Here is a 15,180-nt window from a genome sequence, read left to right on the forward strand (position 1 = left end):
TCATAACGATTGAATGGGTTAACTTCGCAAATTGCGCATGCTTGCGGCGACGCGAGTCATTCGCACTGGGGTACTCAAAAGATAGTGTTTGCGCCTAGAAATGTGCTTGTATTCCAAGAAAGGAGACCATGACCTTAAACCCCAAGCAGCGATATAAACGGAACTCAAATCGCAGGTGTCCACGAAAGGACAAAGAACAGAACAATGCGTGACGCACGATGAAAGGCTGTAGCCAGCTTTTCCCTAAAATGCTATGGAGCAGAAATTGCTACTGCATTATGCGCCTTGAGACCTGCGGTGCACCGAATTCCCGACGCAAAAATGTTGCTAGCGGCACTGTCGCTACTTCTCTCCCTCACAGCAACGCTTTCTTCGGCAGATACACAAAGGTTCGTAGAAACACTTTCTTATGATACCGTTGCCCCGCATGCTGTTTGATTCCTCACTTCTTGTGTTTTTTATATCAATAAGTTTGTGCTCTCATGGTCGCTATAAACAGAAGTAGGTAAAAGTTACGCAACGCCTGAAATTACTGTGACGTTTTATTTACCTAATTTGTACCACATTATAACTGAACTTAGTAGGATTGCCTGCCTACTGTATTCTGCGCAGTCTCATGACCGTTGCATGTGCATAAGCCACTAGAGTAATCTTTCGTCTACAGTTCGTTCTGGTATGGCATTAATTTTCTGTTTTTGTTCTTTAGGTGTTCGGTGTGACGATGTTGTCAATGCATACTCTAGAGAGTTTAGAAATCTGTGATGCACTGTTTGTCCCAGGAGCATAATGCTTGTAGGATTTCATACTACTACTATGTTAAAATACTTGTGGTCCGAACGGCTCGACTGACTGACTTACTGATGGATGGGTTGACCGATTGTGACTGACCAGCTAATACTGGGGAGTCTTCTAATTTGAGGAGCACGTTTCTGTAGTGTATTGGGGGCTAACTTAGACTGCAAGTTTAGAAATTACAGCCGTAATGCGGTGGCCCACATCCGGTGACGTCAGATGTCCAGCCGAAGAAAAATAAAGGTACCCCTGTTCGCAGTGTCGCGCAAATCCAAGGGAAAGCTCTCAACCGACGTGAACCTTCGCTGAACACAGAGGTTGTGCTTGCATTGGTGCTTCCTTCTTCGAACGACCCACTATACAGAGTTCCCCACCCCGAAGAAGTCTTATGCGGGAGCAGCCAAGGCGCGGGCACCGCCAAAGCTTACCAAAATATAGTAGTAGCTGCTCGTAAAAAAACAACCTACGTACATGCGGCAATACTCTTCGAAGAACTCCCGCCCCCCTTCCCACCGACGACATATATACAGTAAAACCTTATTATAACAAAGTTGAAGGGGGGGTCGTAATTACTTCGTTATATCCATTACTTCGTTATAGCCAATGTCCATTTCTATCGTCAGGTTACATACAAGAGAAGATGTGCTCACCCCCAAAACTCACAGCAGCCCGCGAAAATTAGAAAGAGAAGCGAAAAAAAAACAGCAAATTATGGTTACTCTATTGACGACAAACGGTGTATCAATGATCATTTGACAGCGCACGAGCCAGTGGATAAGTTCGCAGAGAAAACATCGTTGACAGACGTTTTGCCCGTCTTCTCACAGATGAAGAATTTGGAAAGACTGAAAGAAAGTCGTGAAAAAATGCCCGCACGGTAGGAACCGAACCCACGACCTCCACAATACCCATCTGGTGCGATGACCACTACACTACTAATGGGGCTATTTCCCCTCCACTTTCTCGGGTATTTATGCGAAGGCATTTTGTTCCCTGCGCTTGTGGGTGGCAGCCGGTGCCACTCAACAACAAGAACGCGTAGATTTGTGTTTAAAAAAAATTAAATTTACAAAAAAATTAGGCAATGGAAAAAATCAAAGAAACAGGACATGCTGGGGCTCGAACTCCATTTGTCAGCTCCAGGGCTTACTATTCTACGTCGAGGCCACAGGGCCCGAACGGTGGGTTCATTTTACCAGGCGCTCAAAAGAATAAACGCGCGCAGTGACATCACACATGTCACGTGAGTGCTCTGTGCAGCGAAGCGTTTGGCAACACGCTGCCCGGCGCGTCCTCGTTATCGTTGACGACTGCGTCCACGTCGATGCGATGCGATGCGGGGGCCAGGATGGCGATGAACCCGCATACTCCACCCAATGTAACGTAACGGCAGATGACACGAACCATGTAGCGATGAAGCGATCTATTTACAGGATGAGATGACGGCCGATAGGCATTGGGCATCTTCGGTCTGACCCCTTCCCAGTGTCGCCCAAGGGAACTCCCAAAGGATCCGTCGTTTGACCACAACTATTCAACAAAATTATGAAATATCTGCTTCCGCTCCTACCAGCAATTCCTAATTTACGGCGGGAAATTTACGCTGACAACCTCACCCTGTGGGTCCCGACCGGCAGCACCAGCGCCCAGCAGGACGCACTTCAGGAAGCCATACACGTCACCCAAACATACCTACAATCTCGTCGACTAGAATGCCCCCGCCCCCGCCGAAAAATCCGCCCTCCTCACACTCTGTGCCCGCACTTACAAAGCACGAACAGACCCAGACCCCGATCCGGAGTTAACAATCAACAACCAACCAGCACCCACAGTCTCCCACCTCCGCATTCTTGGTCTCAGCATCCCCCAAAACGGAAGTGGCTCTCAAACTTTACCTGCTGTACAACGAACCCTCACACAACTCACGCACCTCGTGCGACGCACCTCCCTCCGAGGCTACGGCCTTCAGGAGAAGGACACGGTCAGAATAATGGAAGCAATACTAATCAGTCGTCTAACTACAGAACACCATACCTACCATACCTTGTTCTCGAATCTGCTGAAAAAGAAAAAAAACGCGATACTTTCATCCGCCAAGCCTGGAAACTCGCCCTAGGCCTACCCCCTCAACATCCACGCGCAAGGTGCTCCAACTTGGAGAACACAGCACCTGGGAAGAACTGCGCGAAGCCCACCATTACTCCCAAACCACCCGTCTCAAGCTCACACCTACCGGACTAAATACCCTAACACGCCTCGGATATCCAGTAACACCCGAAGGTAGAACAGCTACAACGTGTCCCCCTCCACATCCGCCAACACATTCATGTATCTCCTGTGCCCCGGAATACGCATCCCCATTACAACAAACCACGCCGCAAAGCACAGGTCTATGCGGTTACGAAGAAGCCCACAGAGAATCCTACGACACGCTACACGGACGCTGCACGTTACACCCGCAAACCCGCCCACGCAGTCACGGTGATGAACCACCAGGTGCCGAACTCGCAGCCGCCACGATATGCGCCACCTCTACAAACTCCGCGGAGGGATTGGCCATCGCCCTATAGCAGCCGCAACAAACAGCGAATACATCACAGTTCTCACGGACTCGCAATTAACATGCCGAAACTACCAGTTCGGCCGCATATCACCCTCCGCCCTCATGATCCTTAAGACCATCCCGCAGCTTCCCGACATCTATATCGCTTGGGCCCCTGGACACGAGTCCCTCGACGGAAATGAGGCGGCACACGCCGCTTCCCGAGCACACACCCTCCACGCCAAAGGGAGCCCAGACACAAAGAAGACCTCCCCCGCACTCAATGGTTATGCGGACATCCTGTCAGACTTGAGACGCGAGTGTCAACGGTTCCCTCCCTTCAACTCCCACCTTTCCCGATCCGAAGCGACCACAATGCGCCGGCTCCAGACCAACTCCTACCCGCTATTGCGAGTTCAATCAATCAATCAATCAATCAATCAATCAATCAATCAATCAATCAATCAATCAATCAATCAATCAATCAATCAATCAATCAATCAATCAATCAATCAATCAATCAATCAATCAATCAATCAATCAATCAATCAATCAATCAATCAATCAATCAATCAATCAATTTTTATTTGGTATCGATAACAACAACACAGGTACTAGGGGAACAGACAAAGCCATAAAAAGAAGGTTTGACTGGGTCTGTGCCGCTTTCGTAGCAATGTACAAAACAATTACAAACATTCTAAACGCCAAAACCTTATATACACAGTTGAAACTTTATACGGCAAGTATTCTTGATTAGCACATGCGCGAAGACACACTTCATACAGGAAAATGGGGACGCCTTTATAATAACAGTTTCACACGAAGGATATCTGCGTGGTAGTTGCGTGGTCAGATCCCACGGCTGCCACCAGTTGTGGCATCCGGGTTTGGGAATAAATCTTGGTAGCGTGACTGGTGTCCGGAGACGTTGATCAGGAGACCGAGGCTTGCTGATGCAGGATAAAAACTTTACATCAGTATTTTACGTGATGAGTACAAGTTTGGATGCTGTGCCTCGAACGAATCGCTCAGCCAGCAACACTCGGCAGCTCGCAACACCGCCTTTTTGATCAAGCAAAAGTCCCCAGAGTTGTCCTAGGGAATTCAACTCCCAAGAGCCTGGTCCAATCACGGACCCACAAACTGACGCACATAGGCTCCGCCATTGCTGAAGCAGTCCTGATTGCTTGCCACGTGATCCTGAGGGAGAGAAGGGGCGGGCGCCGCTAAGACGGGGAGACCTCTTGTCCAAGCGCCAGGAGCACCGAGTGCTTGACTCACGACGCCCGCCGGTTACCGATTTCATGGCCCGCGCTGACGAAGTCGTCTCTGTCGTCTTCAGCCATTCAGGGTTGCACGTGCGGGGATGGCGCAGGATTGATGAACCGCTGTATTCAATGTGGATTCGCACGTGGCACGAGCCGATACCTACGAAGCCCATGACGATGATGGGACTGGCGACGAAAACGCGCTAATCAGCGCCGATGTCCGAGCTTGGGTGTTCCGGGTCCGCAAACCGGTCATAGCAGCTCCTTCGCCGCACAAAACTCGAGCACGTATTGGAGGGGTTCGGCACCGCTACACACAGAGCCGAGGCCTGGAGCCAGAACTTCCCTTCATCTGGTTCTCCAGGACACGACGTGGGTCGCGGTTCTGGCCTTGGTGGGTCGGTGACTGTCTGGCGTTTCGCACTGAAGAAACTTGTGAACCCTCATCAACAAACAACCAGTAAGCACTAACAACCCCTGCAATGAAATATACCATGCTTCAGGCTAAACAAAACAAAACGTAGAGCTGGCAAGGACAGCGAGGGTTACCGTGTCAAGGCTTCATGGGTAAAAACTCGCCTGTAAATTTTTAGGTGGTGAATTTTGCGCAGATACATAGTACTATGGGCTACTACGAAAGACTAGACCCTTCAACCTCAATTACTGCAGCTGACTCACCCCTGAAAGCAGCGACTCAAGCCGTCGGCATTAGAGTTCAATTGACTTTTTTTTGTAACGCCGCGCTGAGAGGGGCTCGCCTGCTTCCTCTCCTCAAAAACATCAAACTCTCTGGTTTTATCACAAAGCCCTACCCACAAAAGGCACGTCACAATTTGAGAGTGTGGATGGCCTATCGATCAACCAACACTAGGACACCCAGCATGCGCGCGTGTGCTAACATTGTGATTAGGATCCAGTGGTGTACGTTTATTGAGACCTACCTGAAACTAGTAGCTGCGTTCGACGATCGCTGGCTCGAAAATGTTATCGGTAGTGTACCGCAGCTCACATGCCGGACTTAAACTACTTCGGTTCTTCTAAATGGGGGTCCGCGGATTTCAAGACGTCTACGAGGGCATTTCACTGGATTCGTGAAACCTGCCGTGCCTAAATGCCCATTTCCGTTTCCTTTTTGTCTAACATTTCAGTAAACATAACTGTAAACGTAAAGGTAAGGTAAATGCATTACACGTGAACGTAAACCTAAATGCAAACGTAAACGTAAACGCAGTGAACGTAAGTGGCTTTTTCGGACGTCATGTGTTTTTACGTCCCCGCGTAAAAAAATTTGGCTTTTTGCACATTTTGGCTGTGAAAAAGCGCCAGACACACAAAAGGAGCCCATTTTAAAGGTGCACTGGTGACTTTGGCTGCAAGAGCAGATTGACAAAATGCCACAATAATTGTGGGGTCCATCTTCGTCCTTTTTGTCAGCTTAACAGTGATCTCCGGCAGAGTCAAGGTTGAGAATCACAGCCCGGCGCAACTCACGTTGGCACTGTGGTGGAGAAGTGCACAAGAGTTATTGTGTCCAGTTTGGACGCGCTGTGTGCAATACACCTGCTTTCCCGAATATACTGGAAACAGAGACAGTGCCCGTGCTTTTATTCACACTCAGCGTATCTATCAATAACTCCCGAAAAAAGAAATGATACATTTCTACCCGTTTCCGCTGTAACACAAAAGGCGCATGGTAATTCGCGCAGTGTAGGTTGATGACACGTTTGAATTTTTTGCTCTTATTTTTCAGTACCTCTCCACCTCTGACGCTGTCACCTTACCTTGAAGATAAATGGGGGTATCTGGAAGCCCAGGCAAAGAGCAAGGTGAAGTTTTTCATGGATAAAGCAGGCGTGGAGGCTCACTCCGGCTATATCACAGTGCAGAAGAAAAGCCACTTGTTCTTTCTGTTTCTGAAGGCTCCGAAGGTAAGGACGAACCCGTAATTAATAAGTCTCCAGTCTCGATTTTGCCTTTAGTAACTAGATATCAGAAAAAATGGGACTCTAATCGACGATGTGAAGGTGGTAAATTGTGGAGCTGTAAATGACACCCACAACGATTACACATCTATGACTGCTTACGTGACTTGAAGGCAAAAGCCAGGAATTATCAAATACTCCTCCACGGGTGCATTGTGCTAGCGTCTATAACAATATTTATAGCGCAGGTGTGTGCATGAAATTTCGCGTTCGCGTGCAAACGAACGAGCCAGCTGCGCACATATTTTATGTGTTTACGGATTCCTTGAATTCACATTTTTACATTGTTTCACCAACGACTGGTCACAGACGCAGCCATCATGCGTTTTAAAACCATGCATAATAAATTCATCCACTCGTTCACAATGTTGCTGTACTTGTTTTAGATGCGAAGCAGCTTATGGTGGTGCCTGTTTCCTCCGCCGTTGTGCGGCGTCCACACCCCCACTGCGCATGTTTTTCCAGGCACCGCTGATGATGATTGTGGCAGGATTCCCCTAGGGATTGGGCAACCCAAGAATCCGTCACGAGATAGCTTCGCGTACCTCTTCTTCGCGTTCCTCTTCTTCGCGTTCCTTCGCGTTCCTTTTTTTGGTGTTGCAATTTTTTTTTTCAATTTCAGTTGCAATTTGCAAGTCAATTTTAGTTGCAAGTTGCAATTCTTTTTTTTTCAATTCCATTTTTTTGCTGTTGCAATTTTTTAAAACCACCGTCGTCATCTTCCCGTAGGGGAACCTCCTCCCACAACGCCGCGATGAGTGCCACGGGCACCGCCGCCGGTAATGCCACCTGCAACGCCAGCGTCAACGCCAGTGTCAGTGCCACGGATAGCGCCGCGGAGAAGAGGGCACAACAAGAAGAACAAGAAGAAGGCGGCGCAGCACCTCCTCCTGCCGTGATCGTTCACCCGGAAAACGAAGATGCCGACCTCAACCCGAGCCAAGACTTGGTGCGCCTGATCAAACAAGCGATCCGTGCGCGGCCGTGCGGAAGCGCCAGGACATCATGGACGGGGACGAATACTACAGCTTGATGAGGAAGACAAACGCGTAACAACAAGAGCTACTGCGCGAGATCATCCACCGGCAGACGACGCCATCAGCACCTCCGTTACGGGTCTTCAGCGGACCGGCCGGTTGCGGCAAGACGTTCGTCCTCCGGCTTGCCATGGACCTCTACAACCGGTACAGCAACACCGGCAACAACACCGCCTACAACGCGTTCGTCATCTGCGCGAGCACCGGAAAGGCGGCTGTGGCAGTGGGAGGAGTCACGGTGCACGCGGCTTTCAAGCTCTCTCGGAAGACCACCGGCCCCAACAAGGACGGAGGCCTCAGCGCCAGCGAGTTGAACACTTTCCGCGTGGCCTTCTGCAACGTGAAATGCGTGATCATAGACGAGGTGAGCATGGTGTCTGCGGACAACCTAAACGCAGTCGACTTGAGTCGACCCCATGGCTGCTTCGCATACTACTCAGGGTTCCCCTACGGGAAGGTGGTGAACATTTTTTTGTCTAGTTTTCAGTTACGAGGAAAATGTTATACTTCGGGATGTGACTGCAGGGATACAGTTTACATAATTAATAGCCCCTAGCAATATTTACCATTCCCCTTCTTTTCCCTTGCTTAGCAGAAAAAAAGAATTGAACCCCATCCTTCTTGAAATGTAAAAATCTAAAGTATGTGAACAAAAAAAAGATGCACCCACGACTACGCAAAATTTATTTGATTTGTTTACAAATATTGCTGTCTTAGCGCTTGAGACATAGCAAGAGTGTTTACAAATATTTGACACAAAGAACACAAAAAAGTTGAAAGTTACTTCTTTGAATTGGGCCGCACCGAGTCTTCCCAGGGAACCATGCAGTTGATCTCACAAATATGAAATCCGCAAAAAACAATTAAAGCAATGAAGAACCGACCTGAATTGTTCAGGGGTTTAGATCGTCAAGTTGGGCGTGCAGAAGCTGCAAAAAAAGGTTTCAGAACACGCCAGCCGGTGCGAACTATCTTATGCAGCGAGATGACACGACGAAACGAGAGAGATGAATGTTTGAGGGACTGCAACGATAACATGTGCTTATGCGAAGAGGGAGAGAATTGCTGGTGATAGCTACGAGAAATGAACCCGACTGCTTTTTTTTGGGCAGTTTCTAACCCAGCTTTGTTACGTGTTATATAGAGTGACCAAACAATCGATGTACACTCAACGGTGGGAGTGAAGTGTCACAGCAGGACCTAAATGAACTTCTTTTTTTCTTTTCCGGCCAGAATATTACAGAAAAAGCACCACTACTACTGTGGCTCCAAGGGGGCCCCGGAAAATCGGGTCTCTTTGGTCAGTTCCTGGAAAATGGCCCACTGGGAATCGACGCAGAGGGAAAACTGTAGAACAGAAGTTGCAGCTTTCAACGCTTTGCGAACGTCTTGTACGTTGACTACCCGGCTGGAGGCGGGTACAGCATGATTGAAAGTGGCACTGTGCTCTCAAGGTCATTGATGGATGTGACGAACGACCTCGCCATTTTTTTGTTGCAATTCTACAAGCTGTTCAAAGAAGCTTACTCGATGCCTCTTTACATTGTAGGGGAGAGCTACGGCGGTAAGTAAATGTTAGTGCACCCCGCTAAAGCAGGTGGTAGCGTCCATTTACCGTTTTGATTTGAGCACATGAAACTTTAGATATCGCGGTAATTCCAAAGGCGGAGTAGTTACCACCTCAAGCATTTGTTTTTTACGAGTGAGCGATTACTATAGACCATTTCACGTGTAATCTTTAATAGGATCAGGCCATGCTCTGGGCTGTGTTGCGCATGCGCAGTTACATCATCCCGTCCCCTCCGCCAATCATAGATCCACTAGCACAGCCCACTGGTAAAATGGTTGCTCCCAGGACGAAGAAATTAAAAAGGTCTATAGAATACACTTAACACAGATTTGTATTTTGGTTTGACTAGGAGCCATGAGCACGTTGTTCAACCGCAAAATAACGCCACCCATTGTGGAGGGATACCTGCCAATCCGAATCTCAAGATCAGAATGCTGGCTGCGTAACACTGTGATAAGTTGTGATCCGGGCGGGTCAGTCCAGCTTAAACGAGGCTGCCTGCTGTGTACTGTGATTGTTCTTGGGGATGATGTTCGCCCCGGTTTTTATTTCTGTTATTTATTTGAACCCCAAGACGCCCGAAGTAAAATGCGATTCATTTAAGTAAACGAAGAGACAAAACAATGCAGCGGGAGCCTAACAACGCAACCATGCTCTTCGAAACGTTTATTTTCGCGTGGTTCTCTGCTTACGCAGTGCGGTGGAAAGGTTTTGGGGAGAGAGAAGGGTTAGAGTACAGTGTGAGGCTCAGGCACAATGTGGTTCGGCTCATTGGTATGCAGAACGAAGGCGACGAATGTGCGCAGTGCCTTCTCCGCCTCGAGACGCGTGCGAACAGCGGGTTCGAACCACTCGCGGTACGGTTGACGCCTGAATGGCCCCAGAGAAAGCGAAGTTTTTCGCGCAGGTTTCGCGTGTCCAGGTGTCGTGTTCGGCTGGCGCTGTGGTACTGCGGTTTTAACGCATAACGTCTGGCTCAGCTGCAGAGTTTGTAATGCGCCTGTTCTCCCGTAAGTAACTAGCACCAATGTAGACTAGCTCACCACTTGCAGTACATGGCATGCCTGCCTGCCTGCCTAACCGCCTGTCTAGCTGCATTAAACACTTCCAGCTCCCCTGACGGGAGAGCGCCTTATCAAAATATGGAAAAAAGGTAGAGATGCTCCGAGTCTAAAATAGAGCAGGGGGAATGCAATCCTGGTGCTTTAAGCCAAAAAATAGGTTTTTCCATGTCGAAATTTTCCTAGGATGTGGGGCGCGCGTAGAATAAAGCTAGAGATTTATTCGACCCTAACGTACTGCTAGAAATAAGTGTACGAATGGTTTGGAACTTCACACGTATCCGAAAAAGCTACACTTTCTATTGCATGGCATTCATTCTCGAAAAAAACGACACTGACACCATGTTGTACTATACTTTTATCAACTGTACTGTGCTGTACATATCTACAACTAACTCAAAAAGGCCTTACAAGTAGTCTACGGCGGAAGTAATGAACGTGTGTACGCTTGAGTTTTCAGAATTGATTGAACTTATTTATAACTATCTGATTTTCAAGCTGATTAGTTAGCTCAAGTAGGCGCGAGATAAGACGCGTCTTTCGTTAAATTTCAGGACCTCTCCTTTGAGAGGCTTTTAATGCAGCCGTTTGCCTTGCGGTACGTGTTACCAGAGTCCTTCAATGCATTGAAGGACTCGGTTGTTACGCACGGGGTGGGACCTCGGAATTGTATCGGTCACCCGGTAGCCGACCGGAGCCGTCCGGCATGGGTAGAGAGTGCGAGACATGGTTATATTCATGCATCAATGCGCCGCAGCAAAAAGAATACCGTAAAGGCGCGCGAATGCGCAGTCGTGTCCCGGAACGACGGTTTGCTAAGGCGTTCGGTCATGCTCTCAGAAAAACGAGCGCTTACGAATTGTCTCGTATGCCGTGCAAGGCAGCGAGTATGTAAATAATGAGTACAGTTTTTCTTGTCGTCGTTACGGGGAAATTACAGATATTGACTGTTTTCTTTCTTCATCTTTTCTTTTCAGCAAGGGCTGCTATTTCCCTAGCGAAGCGCCTGCGAATACAGATATCAGAAAACAAGCACCTGCATCAAGTCAAGAGTTATCGTCTGAGTGGGGTCATTCTAAGCGCTGGATTTTTCGTCCCACTGCAGAAAAGTGTCCTGAAATCAGAAGAGTACCTTTACCAGCTCGGGCTTGTGGATTCACAAGGTCGCACCAATCTAACAGTACAGTTTAAAAAAATCAAAAACTTGACGAAAGAAAATACAACTGAAGCCGTTATGCTTTTGGCTAAAACAGTCCTAAACATGAACATCAGTGGCCGTGAAAGCTTGTTTTCGACCTTGACAGGCTACAGTTATCAAAACAGCATACTGCACCCAACTCGACCGGACCAGATTGAGCGATACGTCGAGTTCGTCAGCAACGAAACGTTTAAGCGGGCACTACACATAAACCCAAATGCGACTCTCGACGGCCGTAGGCGTGACCTTTCGATCGCACTGGCTCCAAATGATTTTTTTAATGACATCACTAGCGTGCTGGAGGATGTTCTGAACTCCGAAAGAGTCCTGATAATGAACGGTCAAATGGACAACGTCTTCCCCCCAGCAACTTTCGAGAGATACATGCGGCGGCTTAAATGGCCGGGCGCAACTAAATTTCGCTCTGCTGAAAGAAAGCCCTGGCTGTCCCGCCCTCAGTGCGAGATGGCAGGCTACGTAACGGAGACCGAGAGGCTTGTGTATGCCCTCGTGCTTAGGGCAGGACACTACATTGCACTGGACATGTGTGACGCTGCCTATGACCTTGTACATCGTTTCATCAGCAACATTACTTTTTCTGAGACGGCTCGGAGGGAAACAGTGTATTAAGCCTTGTAAGATATTTTCTTGGGAAGATAGCGTCCCCGTCGACAGTAGACATCTAGGCTGCCTGGGAAGCTCTCTGTGAACAGGTGCAGCGGATCCGCTTGAACATTATTCAACAGTATGCGAACACGGTAAATTGAAGACTACAATTAGGAAATTCACCTAGGTCTTTTGAACTATAAAGGTCTCACCTTATCTCTCTCTCTCTCGCTCTGTCTGGGGAATAGCTTTTCGTAACAGCGTTGGCAAAAATAAAAATAAAGGCACTGTTCCCGAAATGCGTGGTTTTGACTTGCATTCAATACAAAATTTGTGTAAGGGAAATAATTACGTTTTTTTTCTGCGCATGATCAGTATTGGCTGACAGTGCTCAAACTATTGTGAAGATAGACGAATAAAACGACGCAGCCGATAACTGCCTGTGTAGTTGACGACACCTCAATCAATACTGGCCGTCAGTTTACTTCGGACATGATTAATGACTGCGAACCAATTCTCTTCAACCCGAAACCCGTCATACCACCGGATTCAAGGGCTGCATTCCTCAGCCTCAAAGAGGCCATCCACAGTAAGCTCGCCCAGCTCCTCTATTACATTACAATATGGTCAGATCTTGTGAGATCTTCGCATTCAGACAAGAATAAAATGTTCTGGTCTTTTTTTCGTGCGTTTGAGAAACTTTATCCGTTTGCGTGACATGAGAAGGTCACAAACGGGGTGGCTTTTATTTGAAAATTCAAGGTCATTCCTCCCTGCGACGATGGATGGCCAGCGGAGCTATGCCGCTCAGTGGTTGATTCGGGTTGGACCAGATTGGGTGTGGCATGGCTAGCCAAATGTCTCAAACACGGAACGCGTAAACCACTCCATTTTCAGCCTCGACGACATGTGCACAGTAAAATCACTGACTACGATAACATGGTTACTGTCGTTGCAAGTGACTTGGGCAAGGTTAATAGCTGTGTACCTTTCGGCATTACCGTGGCGATTGGTAGGGGAGCTGCTCTTCGAGACGACTTACTTGCGCCGCTGAACAACTCGTCGCCAAACATCCCGTCGTACGTTCTGAGACTTTTGAGGGACGAAGATCAAAAATGGACTGAAGGTCGACATGTGCAGCTACGATGAAAACAAAAGAACTTATCTGGTTTTGTCAAGAATAAAAACTAAGCGCGTTGCAACCGTCTTCGAGTCTGCGGTTATAGCTGTTACTATGCCTCTACGAGAAGAGTGGCTTAAGTAAGGAGGCTAACCGAGCGGTTCACTGATTTCCAGTCGCTTCATCAGGAGCCTTGCCATTCATAAGGTAGGTCGCAGATTAAGTGAGTTGGAAAAAAATTTTTGCGGGCATTGCTTCGCCTGAAATAGTTATTGAACAAAAGAAACGGCGTAGCACGTCAGTAAAACGTTACGATATGCATGTACGGGATGCGCTTAAACTTGCATAACAGTGACCAAAGCATGCTTAGTTCGTTCGTAAAACATGAAAAAGAATGTTTCAGAAAAGAAAAAAGACAGGGAGGAGGGGTGGATGGTACGCCTATTCCGGTAGACTAAAGGCTGCCGCCGCAGCCTTGGCTCGGTTGATGAGTGGGACCTGGTCTTGAAGACGACCGCTGCGTAGCAAGCACTGTCATCTCTCTAGGGGAGGTTTACGCAGAAAGAAAAACAAAAGACGCCGGGTATGCTCAAAACTTTTTGAGAATTATAAGCCTAGTGGGACGGTCTGTTGATCTGCAACTAAATTTTCTGTTTAACATTGCCACCGCGCCCGTCACCACGACAACTCCCTCCAAAGCTCTTTCCGCGGGATAACATCCTGTTCGCCCCCTAGGTGTTTCCAGGCGGCTCCTATTGCATGTGCGGCAGCGGCCAACCCTCCTTTGGCGTTGCTGTTTCCATTATTCGGCAGCTTTTTTTCAAGCCCTCCTCCGACCGTTTTCCAGCACGGCTGCTTTGTGCATTTCTCAGCATGATTCCGGGCTCGTGATCCCCGGCTCGAGCTCGCTCCGACCACTTCAACGAATTTCTTGAAGCATTGTTTTTCTGCACCTCACAACGCGTGCTTGAAGCATGAGAGTGAGAGAAAGAGATAGAAGCCTTCAGAGATATAAGACGTTAACGTTTAAAAATGCGTAGAATTAGCGAGAACAACTTTTACAAAACAAGTGATTTGGTGTAATAAAATTTGCAGAAGACCTCAGTTTGTGTGGTTTGATTATTGAATTGTCCGAGTTGAGGTAAAATTGCATTGCACACCAGGAACCGGGTTGTATTTCATCAGACAAATCGTTGAACGTTATTGGAACATTAACACAGCGTCTTGAAGCACCATAGCCTGTTTAATGCCGTGGGAATACACACCGAAATTTTTTTATATACAAGTGGTTTCTTGCAAAAAAAAAATCACCTGACAGTCCGCGCTTAGGCGTCGTTTGGTTGCCTCTAACATTGTGTGTTCGCGCTATAATAGAAGACGAGTTTTATTATTGCGATTACAGCATATAACCATCCCAAAATCTTTTAAAGACAAAGAGAAAGAACCACACTAATGGCCATTTGGCCACACTAACGGATAACTTGGGAAAAAATTTTCACTCCACAAATGAGACTTTCTTTGCGAGCACTGTTACTGCTCTACATAAAAATTAATGTACAACACACATACTCCAAATGTTTTTGTATCTATATATAAAAAAGAATAAACAGTGAGCTAAAATTACGGTATGCAATGCCACAGCATACCTGTAGTCCCATTGGAGGCGGCAGGAACACGTAATAAGATTCTGCCTTGGCCATTGTTCGGACAGCACGACATAGCAATACCTTTCTTCTTGAATTATTGAGCTGGAAAACATATAAATCGATTTGGAAGTTACACAGTAGACCTCAATAAAGAGGTGCAACATGCGGAGTGTGTTTAATAAAGCTATCCAGCAGGTGACTACAGGAACAACGGCCAATTGTTTTCCAAGGCAAGTGACAGAACCTTGAAGTACACAATGGTGCTGGGTAATACAAAAACGTATCAAATATATTAAATATATATTATTACGCTACTATAAATAAATATACTAGTGAACATATTAGTACCACAACA

General features: G+C 47.4%; 1 pseudogene across 1 annotated transcript; it reads left to right on the forward strand.

Moving 5' to 3' along the window:
• The first annotated feature begins 208 nt into the window (after nt 1–208).
• Nucleotides 209–12,741, forward strand: LOC144159915 (venom serine carboxypeptidase-like; annotated as a pseudogene). Its single transcript, XR_013320358.1, has 5 exons — nt 209–389; nt 6,356–6,533; nt 7,650–7,988; nt 8,858–9,188; nt 11,233–12,741. The product of XR_013320358.1 is annotated as a venom serine carboxypeptidase-like (transcript).
• Nucleotides 12,742–15,180: the final 2,439 nt, after the last annotated feature.

Source organism: Haemaphysalis longicornis, unplaced genomic scaffold (assembly GCF_048455015.1).
Source record: "Haemaphysalis longicornis isolate Haplotype H1 unplaced genomic scaffold, Haemaphysalis longicornis Haplotype H1 scaffold_10, whole genome shotgun sequence".
In the NCBI taxonomy this organism is placed as follows: Eukaryota; Metazoa; Arthropoda; class Arachnida; order Ixodida; family Ixodidae; genus Haemaphysalis; species Haemaphysalis longicornis.